At 46.7% G+C, this 13,318-nt stretch overlaps 1 protein-coding gene and 1 non-coding gene across 3 annotated transcripts in view; one reads left to right on the forward strand and one right to left on the reverse strand.

Moving 5' to 3' along the window:
• TSPAN3 (tetraspanin 3) overlaps window positions 1-13,318 on the reverse strand; it is a 42,256-nt gene that overhangs the window by 23,727 nt on the left and 5,211 nt on the right. The window lies entirely within an intron of this gene.
• On the forward strand, window positions 10,419-10,490 carry TRNAG-GCC (transfer RNA glycine (anticodon GCC)). The gene has a single exon. It is a non-coding gene; the product is annotated as a tRNA-Gly (tRNA).

A 13,318-nucleotide genomic window follows, 5' to 3' on the forward strand; every position in this document is an offset into this window, starting at 1 on the left:
CCTGGTCAAAGCAGGGTTAACGGGAAAAGGGCTAAGCTCGGATCTCTGCCTGACCTGGCCTTTGACAGGGCACCCACACAGAGCCAGGTCTGGTTCCAAACTGACAGTTTCCACCAGGTTGGCAACAGACCTAATACCTGCCAAACCACATTTAGAAGGCTGGAACGGCCTGACAGAACACTTAGCCAAACAATGGAAGAGAAAGGGTTCTTATAATGTAAACCACAGATAGAAACGCTGCCGCGAGAACATAATTGAACAGGTGTTTAATGGGACTCCGAAACACAATGGCAGAGTCTGACATTTTATGCTGGGCACATTTTGGATACTGCGAGCCACCCAATTACAGATGGGGAATACTGTAATTATTAAATGTCGCCTAGCAATGAAGCACAGGAATAGCTGGCTAACGATATCACCTCTTGCACTAAAGGCTTCGAGATGGCTGCTGGAAAAAAGCATAAAGGAAAATGCAAAACTGGGTTAATGGGCGGCCTCTCCTCCCTTGTAACATTTTAAAGGCATATTAAGCTGCTTCTTCATTTTTTTCCTACTCTGCTCAGAGTTGGTCACGGAGAACCAGGTAATCCAGCTAATGCTATAACTGATCAAAGTTTATTAAGAAATTTTGTTACTTTATGAAAGGTTCTAGATAACTAATTTATAAGAATTATGCAAATATTACTGGGAATCCTTTAAATGTCCCTCAAAGCGTTACATGGTTAGGGACAGGGTATTTGAAAGTTCATTTTTCTCCATATGTTCCTAGCTGGGAATGAAGACTGCATGGAGAGGACCCTCAATGCCCCACAAATCAAATGAGTTCATCTGGTGGGCACACACAACAGGGCCCTTTGGGTGGCAGCCCCTTGATTATGGAAATTAATTATCGTATGGCAGTGGGTGTAGTATAGGCAGGAGAGTCAAAGATTATCTGTCAGCCTGAAACTCTAGCTCTTTTTGTGGAGAGCTAGGTTTATTTTTTGGGGCTGAGAGAGGTGTGACTGATCCAAGGTCATCCAATTGGTTTGAAGTGGAGGAGCAGGGAGCTGAACCGGGTTATCCAGATTAGAGTTCGCCACTCTTAACCACCACACCAAACTGGCTCACAGTATGATTACGGAACAACATTCACAAGGAGGTACACCTGGCCCCCTCACAGTCTTCAAGAGGTAGTTGAAGACAAGTTTTATTTAGGAGTGCATATGATCTGGTTTTTATTTACTGTCGGTCCTAACTGGTGTTTTTAAACTGTGACCTTTTATTATGTGCTTTTATAATTGTTACCTCACTTATACATTTTTAGTAATTGTTTTACTTTATATTGCACGCTGCCTTGAGTTCTGCAAGGGAGAAAGGTGGCGAATAAATGTTTTAAATAAATCAAGACACGATTGAAAAGTTCTTTGCTATCTAGTCCTCATGGACGGAACAAACGAAGGTGGGTCAAAACTACACTTACTGAAACACGAAAAGCAGCTTGCTCTTTAATAGCGCATGAGTCAATAAAAGGGCAGAGTGGTAAAGCTGCAGTACTGTAGCCCCATGGCACAGTGGTAAAGCTGTAGTACTGCAGTCTGAACTCTCTGCTCATGACCTAAGTTCGATCCCGGAGGAAGCTGGGTTCAGGTAGCTGAAGCAAGGTTGACTCAACCTTCCAAGGTCGGTAAAATGAGTTCCCAGCTTGCTGGGGGAGAAAGTGTAGATGACTTGCGAAGGCAATGGCAAACCACCCGATAAAAAGTCTGCCCTGAAAACATCATGATGTGACGTCACCCCAGAGTCGGAAATGACTGCTGCTTGCACAGGGGACTACCTTTACCGTTAGATAAAAGGGCAGATGCTGATTCTTCCCTTTGGTACTAGACAAAACTGTGGTGCAGTTCACGTTTACACTAAATGAAACATGAAGCAGGACGAGGGCAACATTTGCCTGATTTTCTAAGCCACGCTAGCTTTACAAAGCATGTTATTTCATAATGCAGTAGGAGAGAGCTTGAAAATGAAGCTTTCTAATTCTGCACTTCTGAGTAAAGAAGACGACGACGATATTGGATTTATATCCCGCCCTCCACTCCGAAGAGTCTCAGAGCGGCTCACAATCCCCTTTACCTTCCTCCCCCACAACAGACATCCTGTGAGGTGGGTGCGGCTGGAGAGGGCTCTCCCAGCAGCTGCCCTTTCAAGGACAACCTCTGCCAGAGCTATGGCTGACCCGAGGCCATGCTAGCAGGTGCAAGTGGAGGAGTGGGGAATCAAACCCGGTTCTCCCAGATAAGAGTCCGCACACTTAACCACTACACCAAACTGGCTCTCCAGTTATCTGTTAAATCCTTATTGATGCATAGTAAAATTGCACCTAGAAAAGTTGCCCATGGATTGTATTCTGGAGACGACTTGTTACATTATCATGACAATATGTAGCTGCCGTAACAAAATGTTATTGTATACAAGTTTACTTTATGCTATTTATTTACATTGCACAGTGTTCTAATTTTAATAAATAAATACGGTAAAAAAAACCAACCCAAAACTTCCAATAAATGATAGTTTAATTTCTTTACGACCCCTGCCCCCAAACCCAACACAAAAGCCATTTGGAACACAGCTGAAGCTAAACCCCGAAGCTTAGCAACTCATCTACCATAAAAGATTCCACAAGTTGCCTTCTAAGAAAGCTAAAGGGCAAATTGGTTTTTTAAGTTCACTAAAATGCCATAAAAGTATGAAATGGAATGTATCGCATTGGGGAAAGAAGACAACCAACCCCACGGTCTATCATCATTCTTTCAAAAACAGAGTCAAGAGGATTCAATTCATGGTACCAGCTACCACATGAAAAAAGCCCTTCATGGTCTTGGACTCACATGTCCATGGGATGGTCTCTCCTGCTATGTCCTATTATGACAACTTCACTCATCTGATTAAGGCTTCCATTGGCCCCACCCCTGAAATGGGCAAAATCAACAGCCGCCTGCCCCCACCTTGTGGCTCCCCTGCTTTCACCACTGCACAAACCATTTCGAATGGAATTTTCCAAGAAGTCGTTTCTATAAAGTTTTCCTTTATGGTTGTCAAGTCACAACTGACTTATAGCGACCCCACTGGGGTTTTCAAGGCAAGAGATGCAACGAAGAAGACAACGACGGATTTCTATTCTGCCCTCTACTCAAGAGTCGCAGAGCGGCTCACAATCTCCTTTACCTTCCTCCCCCACAACAAACACCTTGTGAGGTGGGTGGGGCTGAGAGAGCTCTCCCAGAAGCTGCCCTTTCAAGGACAAGCTCTGTGATAACTATGGCTGACCCAAGGCCATTCCAGCAGGTGCAAGTGGAGAAGCGGGGAATCAAACCTGGTTCTCCCAGATAAGAGTCCGCGCACTTACCCACGACACCAAACTGGCAGGAAATATGCCTCTGTGGAGGGACCCTGGACTTCCTCAGAGGCCTTTCATCCAGATACTGACCAGGCCTGACCCTGCTTCACTGCCGAGATCTGACTAGCCTGAGCTTATCCAGGTCAGGGCAACGATAACATAGAACTATTCTAACAGCACGGTTCTGGAAAATGCATCTGTAAAAGGAATGGGACTGCAGGCCATAGGCTTGATTTGGATTTCTGTAATCCTAGTCCCAGAGTATCGCTTATTAGAGATCTCATCCTATCGACTGCACTGACTTCTACGGTGCAATCTGCCCTTGAAAAAAAGTGGACCTGAATACTGTACGTTTATAAATGAATATTAATTTATTTAAAACATTTCTGGAGTAAACAGACCAACAGCAATCCTTGCCCAGTATACTGGGCAGGGGGGAAGGGCAGGGAAGGGAGAAAGAAAGAAAGAAAGAAAGAAAGAAAGAAAGAAAGAAAGAAAGAAAGAAAGAAAGAAAGAAAGAAAGAAAGAAAGAAAGAAAGAAAGAAAGAAAGAAAGAAAGAAAGAAAGAAAGAAAGAAAGAAAGAAAGAAAGAAAGTAAGTAAGTTGAGGCTATTTAATTCCAAACAAGTGGTAGTGTTAAGACGTCTATCCTCATGCAGGTTGCCCACTTGAAAGCAAATGGAGACATGTCAGCACCCAGTGCCAGGGACTTTGCAAGAGGTCTGTATCGCAAATGCCCGAACCACCTTAAAGGCTCACAGTAGCAGATCAGATCTGTATCACAGAATCTTTGCATATTTCCACAGTTTCCAATTTTCTCTCAAGGCCTAGCTTTCTGAAATGGAAAACCCTGGGGGCGGGGATTGCCAAAGCAGAGCTTGTCTTCCCCCTTCCCACCTCATAAACATTCCTCAAGCTATAAACTCCTCCTGTATCAACTGCCCACAAAATCCGATCAGAGTCCTTTCCAGTATGTCGACTGCGGTAACCGTTACATGTCTATGGAAAACCACTGTCACCCCCAAAACATTAAACAGCATCCGCCTTCTGCTTTCAGGACTCCAGCCGACCCACTCTAGGAGTAATATCTGCAGGGATTCTCTCTCTGAATGTGAAGTCTGTCTGCTGAGGTCAAAGGTTAGCAGGAAACAGATTGTCCACTGGTTTACCAATGGTGGGTGGGAGAAACTTCAGGATTTATTGCCATGTGACTCAGCCACACTAGTTTGACTGAATCAAGGACTTCTGCCCTTAAGGGCGCGTAGTCAAACTCCCTTATCACACCCAGCTGTGCCTGGGCTGTTGAGGCATCCAAAGCATGCATCTTTGCTTTATAAATACACCAGTGAATCGCTGGAGATGCTAGTAAAGAAAAAGTTAGCTATGCAAGAATGAACGCCGCTTAGGTCACTGGCCGGCGAATTCTTTTAAAAGACATTCAGCATGTAAGGTGTTGGCATCGGCAGGGGGGTGGAGAGAAAAAAAATGGAACTTGCAAACCTACAAAAGTCTTGGGAGGCCTTTCAAGGAACTTCCATATCGGTTGCTTATAATGGTTGTCATGTACAAGCATCCCCCCCCCCCAAAGGTAAGAACATTTAAAGTTACACCTGATTTAGGTGATGTTACACAGGAATCCAATAGCATCTTAAAGACTAACAACAGTTATTCCCCTATGAGCCTCTTGAGAACCAGGGCTTATTTTTTTCAGGGGACATCCATTACGCTTGGTTAAATATCCCGTGGAAGGGGAAGAAACAAGGCAGTATACATGAAGCTGCCTTATACTGAAACAGACCCTTGGTCCCTCAAAGTAAATAATTTCTACTCAGACTGGCAGCAGCTCTCCAGGGCCTTGGGTGGAGGTCTTTCATATCACCTCATACCTGGTTCTTTTCACTGGAGATGCTGAGGATTGAACCTGGGACCTTCTGAATGCCAAGCTGACGGGCTACCACTGAACCATGGTCCCTCCCTTGAAGGTTGTAAACACATCAGGCTGCACATGTGGCTCTTTCACACATACTGTGTGGGTTTTCAAAGCCTCCACTGCCCCTTTGGCCAGCTTGGAGAGGCATCTGTCTCTTTAAATCACTCCCCCAAGCCAAACCAGCGGGTGGCTTGGAGAATGCATTTAAAATTAAAGGCTCTTTCTTTCCACCTCTTGCTCCCTCCCCATCTTCCTTCCTGTCTTGCAGCTCTGAAACACCTACGGTTCATGTCTTACAGCTCTTAAACATCTGTCATTTATTCTGTGTGGCTCTTTCGTTTGGCCACCCCTAGTCTACTCTGACCAGAAGCAGGTCTCCAGGGTCTCAGGTGAAGGTTTTTTGTAATACCTACTCCGTCATCCTTTAAACTGGAGATACTGGGAACTGAACCTGGGACCTTTGGCATGCGCCAAGCAGATGCTCCACCATTAAGCCATGGCTCAAGAACAAACACTATGGTAGGTCCAGGGGAGGACACTATTATTAATATTCCACCCATTCTCCCATAGGGGCTCAGAGCAGAGTACATCATAAAAAAGTCAGGTACGGTCTGGATCTCCATAGGGAGCTGATTCCACCAGGTTGGGGCCAGGACTGAAAAGGACCTGGCCCTGGTAGAAGCAAGACGGGCATCTCTTGGGCTGGGGATGGTCAACCTATCTTGGGAGGTCAAATGAAGCTACCTCCAGGACATATGAACATATGAAGCTGCCTTATACTGAATCAGACCCTTGGTCCATCAAAGTCAGTATTGCCTACTCAGACTGGCAGCAGCTCTCCAGGGTCTCAAGCTGAGGTTTTTCACGCCTATTTGCCTGGACCCTTTTTTGGAGATCCCTTTGATCCCTTTCAGTCTGGCTTTCGCCCGGGCCATGGGATGGAGACGGTGTTGGTTGACCTGGTAGATGACCTTCAATGGCATCTGGATCGGGGCGGCTCGGCGGTGCTGATGCTGTTGGACCTATCGGCAGCATTCGATACGGTCGACCATCGGTTACTGATCTGCCGCCTTGCCGATGCGGGGATTCAGGGGTTGGCCTTGCAATGGCTTTCCTCTTTCCTTGAAGGTCGGGGACAAAGGGTCGCGATTGGGGGTGAGCTGTCCCGGAGACACACGCTTGATTGCGGAGTGCCTCAGGGTGCGGTTCTCTCCCCGATGTTATTTAACATCTATATGCGTCCCCTTGCCCAGATTGCCCGAAGGTATGGGCTGGGTTGTCACCAGTACGCTGATGACACCCAGCTCTATCTGCTAATGGATGGCCGGCTGGCCTGCGCCCCAGAAAATCTGGACCGGGCGTTACAGGCCGTGGCTGGGTGGCTCAGGCTGAGCGGGCTGAGGCTAAATCCGGCGAAGACAGAGGTCCTTTGCTTGGGTCGTCGTGGTCCTGGAGGGGAAATCCCCCTGCCAGCTTTTGACGGTGCGCTGCTGATAGCGACGCACAAGGTCAGAAGCTTGGGGGTACTATTGGAGCCTTCCTTAATGATGGAGGCTCAGATAGCAGCCACTGCCGAGTCTGCATTTTTTCATCTTAGGCGGGCGAGGCAGCTGGCTCCCTTCCTGGAGCGTGACGATCTAGCAACAGTGATCCATGCAATGGTTACCTCGAGGTTGGACTACTGCAATGCCCTCTACATGGGGCTGCCCTTGTGCCGAACCCGGAAGTTGCAGTTGGTGCAGAATGCCGCCGCCCGGTTGTTATTGGGGCTCCCAAGATGGGAGCACATTCGGCCGGGGCTCCGGGTTCTGCACTGGCTGCCAATAATATACTGAGTTCGGTACAAGGTGCTGGTCATTACCTTTAAAGCCCTATATGGCCTAGGACCTGCCTACCTGAGGGACCGTCTCTCCCCACATGTTCCCCAGAGAGTATTGAGATCGGGAACCCAAAATCTTCTCGTTGTCCCCGGGCCAAAGGAAGCCCGCTTGAAATCTACCAGGGACAGGGCCTTCTCTGTAATGGCCCCTTCCTGGTGGAACCAGCTGCCGGAAGAGGTGAAGGCCCTGCGGGACCTTGCCCAGTTCCGCAGGGCCTGCAAGACAGCCCTCTTCCAGCTGGCTTATAACTAACCGGCACTGGAAACGGAGTGTAGTTTTATGAGACTGCTGTATCCTTTTAATGCTTTTAACTGTATAAAATGTTTAAATTTAATATTTTTATGTCAGATTTTATATGCTGTAAGCGCCCTGAGCCACTTGGTGGGAAGGGCGGGATATAAATCATAAATAAACTAAACTAAACTAAACTTGGAGATGCCAGGGATTGAACCTGGGACCTTCTGCTTACCAAGCAGATGCTCTACCACTGAGCCACTGTCCCCTCCCCGGACCGGACTCAGAATAGAAACTGCATATGTATACTATTATAGTCAGAAAGATCTCTTCCAAAACTACAAACCTTCTCAAACGCTGCTCTCTCCTCACCCCTAACTCCTACACTGGTCCTAGAACTCAAGCACCTTTCCTCACACTCTTGCAGAGTATGTTGCCATCAAGAAAAACAGACCAGATTTATCAGCATCAGATAGGAGCTGCATAAATTGACAAAGGCATCTTTATCCTATAAAGAACTCTAGTGTGCGGGAGATAAAATAACTATGGTGTGTGCGTAGGAGGAACGGGGAAAGAATTAAAAAGAAAGGTAAGGGGAGAGGAGGGAGAGGGAAGAAGAGAGAGACAAGTCTAACAATACTCTCATTCTCTTGCGCTGACTGGATCACATGGTTCAGTAACCTGAACTGACTTCAGCGCTACCAGATTCCTTGGAAGCCGCACACGAACAAAGAAGCTTCATACCAGACTGGAGAAAGCTCCTTCCGAGACTAATTTCTTCCAAGCTAAGAAGTCCCCGGCTGCAAGTAACTAGACAGATAATGAAGAGATACCCCAAAGTCTCCCTGGAGTCAGAGAGGAGAGCACTATAGATCAGCAAGAATTAACTGATGTGTTTTAAGGGCCCAGGGGCCAATCTTACCCCCACCCCCGGCAGTCATCTCTCCCCAGTGATGCTCAAATTTCACTCGTTGTTTCAGAAGGAAATGCTAGCCGTGGCTCTCGGGTTCCCGTCATAGCAATAATTCATAGGGTTCACGTACTAACAAACCGTATCCGATACAGCCCGTTAAGGCTCAGGGTGTTGTAGTGAAACACAGAAAAGAGCAAGCAAACCAAAAGGAGTATACCTGCACAGAACATTTTTTAAAATCCTACGTGGAATCAGCTTCATAGTTGTAATTTGTTGGCTACTTTGAATGGCCCATGGCAGGCAGGTAACTCAGAATAGAAAGCGCAAATGTGTACTATTTAAGACTGTGTAACCACACCCAATGGAAGGCTTGATGGAGATGAAAGGGAGAGGAGAGGCTGACAACATGAGAAAGCAAGGCCTCTTCTCAACCCATAGGCTATAGCAGAGGTCCCCAACCCCCAGGCCATGGACCGGTACCGGGCTGTGGCCTGTCAGCAACCGGGCCATGAGTTGTGTAGTTATTTCATTATATATTGCAATGTAATAATAGAAATAAAGTGCACAACTGTATCATCCTGAAACCATCCCCTTCCTCCCAGAAAAACTGTCTTCCATAAAACCGATTCCTGGTGCCAAAAAGATTGGGGACCGCTGCGCTAGAGCACTGATAGGTTTCATTCCTGCCCTGCAAAAGGGTTCTGCCAATTTCACCAATATCAGTTTCCTTGTATATAGATCCCAGCAAGCAGCCGTGTTGGTCTGAAGCAACAGAACAACGCAGTAGACCAGTGCACCTTTAAGACCAACTAAGTTTTATTCAGAATGGAAACTTTCGTATGCTTTTAAGCAGACTTCATCAAAACATTCCCATGATTCTACGTACCGACTCACTGCCCGCTTATATTAAGAACTGCTGCTTGCCATTCCCATTTTGTCTGAGGAAGTCTGCTTAAGAGAATGCGAAAGCTTCCATTCTGAATAAAACTTAGTTGGTCTTAAAGGTTCACTTGCCTACTGCTTTGTTCAGTTTCCTTGTATGTTATTTGGAGAAAAGCTCTCCCTTAAGAGTATAAATTCATATTCTGATCAAATCCCTCTCCCCACTTCAGCTTTTGTTTTTTTTTAGAGTCTAGCAGCTCTTAGCTGCAGAAAAATATAACTCCAAACCTCAAGACTGTCTTTTTTGGGGAAGGGGTGTGAGTTAACCTTTGTTAATGTCAGGATTTTATTCTCCTACCTAGCCCAACAAATCAACCTAGGTTTTCCCCTCCCAGAATAAATATTAGCGCCACCTGCAAGCAACAGCCTTAACTCGGAAGCTTAATCTCCTGCAAATAACCTAAAGTGGGGCACCTCCGTACTTCAAAAGCCACAAACAACACGGAGCTTGGAAGGCAGCGATATTGAGCAGCTAAACAGATAAGGGCCCTTGCATCTGTAAGCTGCATCTTTGACAGCTGCGGTGAACTAGGCTGCATTGTGACCTCTGCAACCCGCACGTTCAGAGCAGCAACAGCCTGAAGAGTTAAACGCTATATACGTGGAGCTCTAGCCGTGACTTTTGCAGGACAAAAATGGCACACGTCTTATGTCTGACGAAGGAAGCTTTGATTCGCAAATGTTTATACCCTGAAACTCCTGCTGGTCTCTAAGGTGCAGGCTGGACTCAGGTCCAGGACCTCTATGAAAGAGTCTCCTTGTGCTCTTTACCTCATTCAGCTAGTGGCTTCTTCTAGATGTTCATGAGGAAGTATTTGGGACCTGCTGCTCAGCTCGAGCAATGGACTTGAATCCACTGGCTGTTGTAGGTTTTCTGGGCTGTGTGGCCGTGGTCTTGGCATTGTGAGACCTGACGTTCCACCAGCGACTGTGGCTGGCATCCTCAGAGGTGTAACCCAGAAGACTGGACCCAGAGAGAACTCCAGTCTTTTGGGTTACACCTCTGAGGATACCAGTCACAGTCGCAACATTAGGTCTCACAACGCAAAGACCACGGCCACACAGCCCGAAAAAATCTACAACGGCCAGTGGACTCCAGCCGTGAAAGCCTTCAACGACATATTGGACTTGAATCCGTTGGGAGGGGTTGTGGCTCAGCGGTAGAGCATCTGCATGCCACGCAGAAGGTCCCAGGTTCAATCCCTGGCATCTCCAATTAAAGGACCTTGTATTAGGCAATGTGAAAGACCTCTGCCAGAGAGCCATTGCCAGTCGGAGTAGACTGTACCGACCTTGATGGACCAAGGGCCTTCTTCTTGGCATGCGGAAGGTTCAAACCCTGGCAACTCCAGTTAAACGGACCAGGCAGTAGCTGATATAAAAGATCTCTGCCTGAGTAGACCACACCGACCTGGCGGATCTATTCAGCACAAGACAGCTTTGTGTAGTCATGATTTAAAGCTACTTAAGAGCAGAGGTGTCAAGTATACAGCCTGCGGATTGGAACCCGCTCATCCATAGCTCTTATCCAGCCCGCAAGCAACTGGTTATTGCCTTTATTGCCAGATATGGTGCATTCTGTCCCTGTATACCGGGTGGCCAAACTGTGGCTCAAGAGCCACATGTGGCACTTTCACACATACCACATACCGTGTGGCTCTTGACGCGCCCCCCCCACCCCACTGGCCAACTTGGAGAAGGCATTTCTGTCTTTAAATCACTTCTCCAAGCCAAACCAGCTGGGAGAATGCATTTAACATTAAAGTTGCTTTCTTTTCAACTCTCTCTTCTATTTTCTTTCCTTCCTTCCTTCATCTGACATTCATGTCTTGTGGCTCTCAGACATCTGGTGTTTATTCTATGTGGCTCTTGCGTTAAGCAAGTTTGGCCATCCCTGCTGAATACTGTCCCAGTGCTAATGCGTAACGGAAAGTGGAAGTGTGGGCATCGGGGAGATGCTATAAGAATGTTATGTTTTAAGCATGTTTGCATTTTGAGTAAAATAATTGTTAACTGGGTGTGCCTGGGTTCTTTATAATGTTTATATCTCTTTATAAAGTGTATATCTCTGCCATTACATTTTATGGCACACACGGCCCAGGCTGACAATGTCACATGTCAGATTCGGTCCTCCTAACAACTGCGCTTGACACCTCAGGCTTAGGAGCCATCTCTGCTTACAGCCCTGGTTCCCCACCCTTTGCAGTTTAAAGCGGCATAGCAGATGTGGTGTGACAGTTTTATACCATGATCAAGAGGCTCGGGATTGGATCCCCCCCTTTGCCATGAAACTCTGCACTTTATCATGGACTATTCAGCTCTGCACCTTATCTTGGACTATTCAGCTCTTCACTTTATCTTGGACTATTCAGCTCTGGTTCTTCAAGAAATGCTGGGGTGGGGGAAAGTGGGCAGAGAAGACAGCCACGTATGCCATGCTGAGATCACTAATATTTAATTAACCATATCGGCTTTGGACTTTTGTACCAAGGCATTTCTTCGAGACACTGTGTGAAATGCATTCCAGCTCTATCCTGAATCACCTCCAGTCCAGACACTAAAGTCCGATGCGCCACGCAAAAATTCCAACTTAAGTGTTTTGTTCTGCTGCTACGTTTCTGTCATAAAACATCCACACCTAATCTAGAACATTCTGTCAACGAGCCAAAAGAGATGCTGTCACAGAGAAGTTGAAAACTATGTTCTACCATCAGTTGCTAGAAGGTTGTATTAATATCCCAGTTGTGTGAACAAAACTGTATTATCTGGTAAAAGCACTGAGCACCTACCGTATGCTACTCTGACAATATAGCATGGTGCTGGACACCATGTCTGTTTAGACCAGGGGTGGCCAAACTTGCTTAACATAAGAGCCACACAGAACAAAAGGCAGATGTTTGAGAGCTGCAAGACACGAATGTCAGTTGTTTGAGAGCCGCAAGGAAGGAAGGAAAACAAATGGGGGAGGGAGAAGTGGAAATAAAGCAACTTTACAATTTAATACATTCTCAAACCAGCTGACTGGCTTGACTTGGAGAAGTGATTTAAAGAGAGAAATGCTTTCTTCAAGTCAGTAAATCGGGCGGTGGGGGCATTGAGAGACACATTATATGTGTGAAAGAGCTACAAGTGACTCTTCCTTTCCCTCCAAACTGGACCCAAAGCGACTTACATCATAAGAACATAAGAAGAACCCTGTTGGGTCAAACCAGTGGCCCATCTAGTGCAGCATCCTGCCTCACAGTGACCAACCAGCTTCTCTGGATGGCCAACAGCAGGGCACAGAAATGGAGGCTTTCTCTTGATGTTGCCCCCCAGATTGGGGATGCACAACAACCCTGTGTAGTAGGTTAGGTTGAGTGTGTGTGGCTGGCCCAAGGTCACCAGCGAGCTTCCATGGCGGAGTGGGGATTCCAACCTGAGTCTTCCAACCTGAGCTAAACACTGCACCACGCTGGTTCACTATGCCCTGGGGGTGCTTTCTGTGGGTGTGGGTGGAGCCTCATCCTTTGATCCTGTTGCTCTGTACAGTATCTCTCTAGCACAAATGTTAACCCCCTAATCTTCCCAGGGACTAGCAATTTCTGTCTCTGAGTAACATCAGAACAGGCCCAACATCTGCTAGCAATAACCATAAGAATGTCACCAAGCATGTTAGAATCAGTGACCCTACACCTTTCGAAAGGGGCTTGCCACTGAAGGAACTCATTTTAAGCTAGAAAACTACCCATTCATTATTCCAACCTGTAATCTATCTAAACCGTTTCTGATACTTAAAAGCCAGAGACACTAAAACCAGATATATTAGATATCCACATGTTCACTGCCGCAGGAAGTGGTAACAGCTACAAGCACAGATCGCTTCAAGAGGGGATTGGAGAAACACATATGAAGCAGGCTCATGAGTGGTTTGTTAGCCATATGGTATAGATGGAATGCTCTGTCTAGGCCAGTAATGCTCTGTATTCCTGGTGCTGGGGGAGGGCTTCTGGAGTTCTAACCCCACTCACGGACCTTGGTTTTGGCCACTATGTGACACTGAG

Source organism: Heteronotia binoei, chromosome 19, assembly GCF_032191835.1.
Source record: "Heteronotia binoei isolate CCM8104 ecotype False Entrance Well chromosome 19, APGP_CSIRO_Hbin_v1, whole genome shotgun sequence".
NCBI classification, from domain to species: Eukaryota; Metazoa; Chordata; class Lepidosauria; order Squamata; family Gekkonidae; genus Heteronotia; species Heteronotia binoei.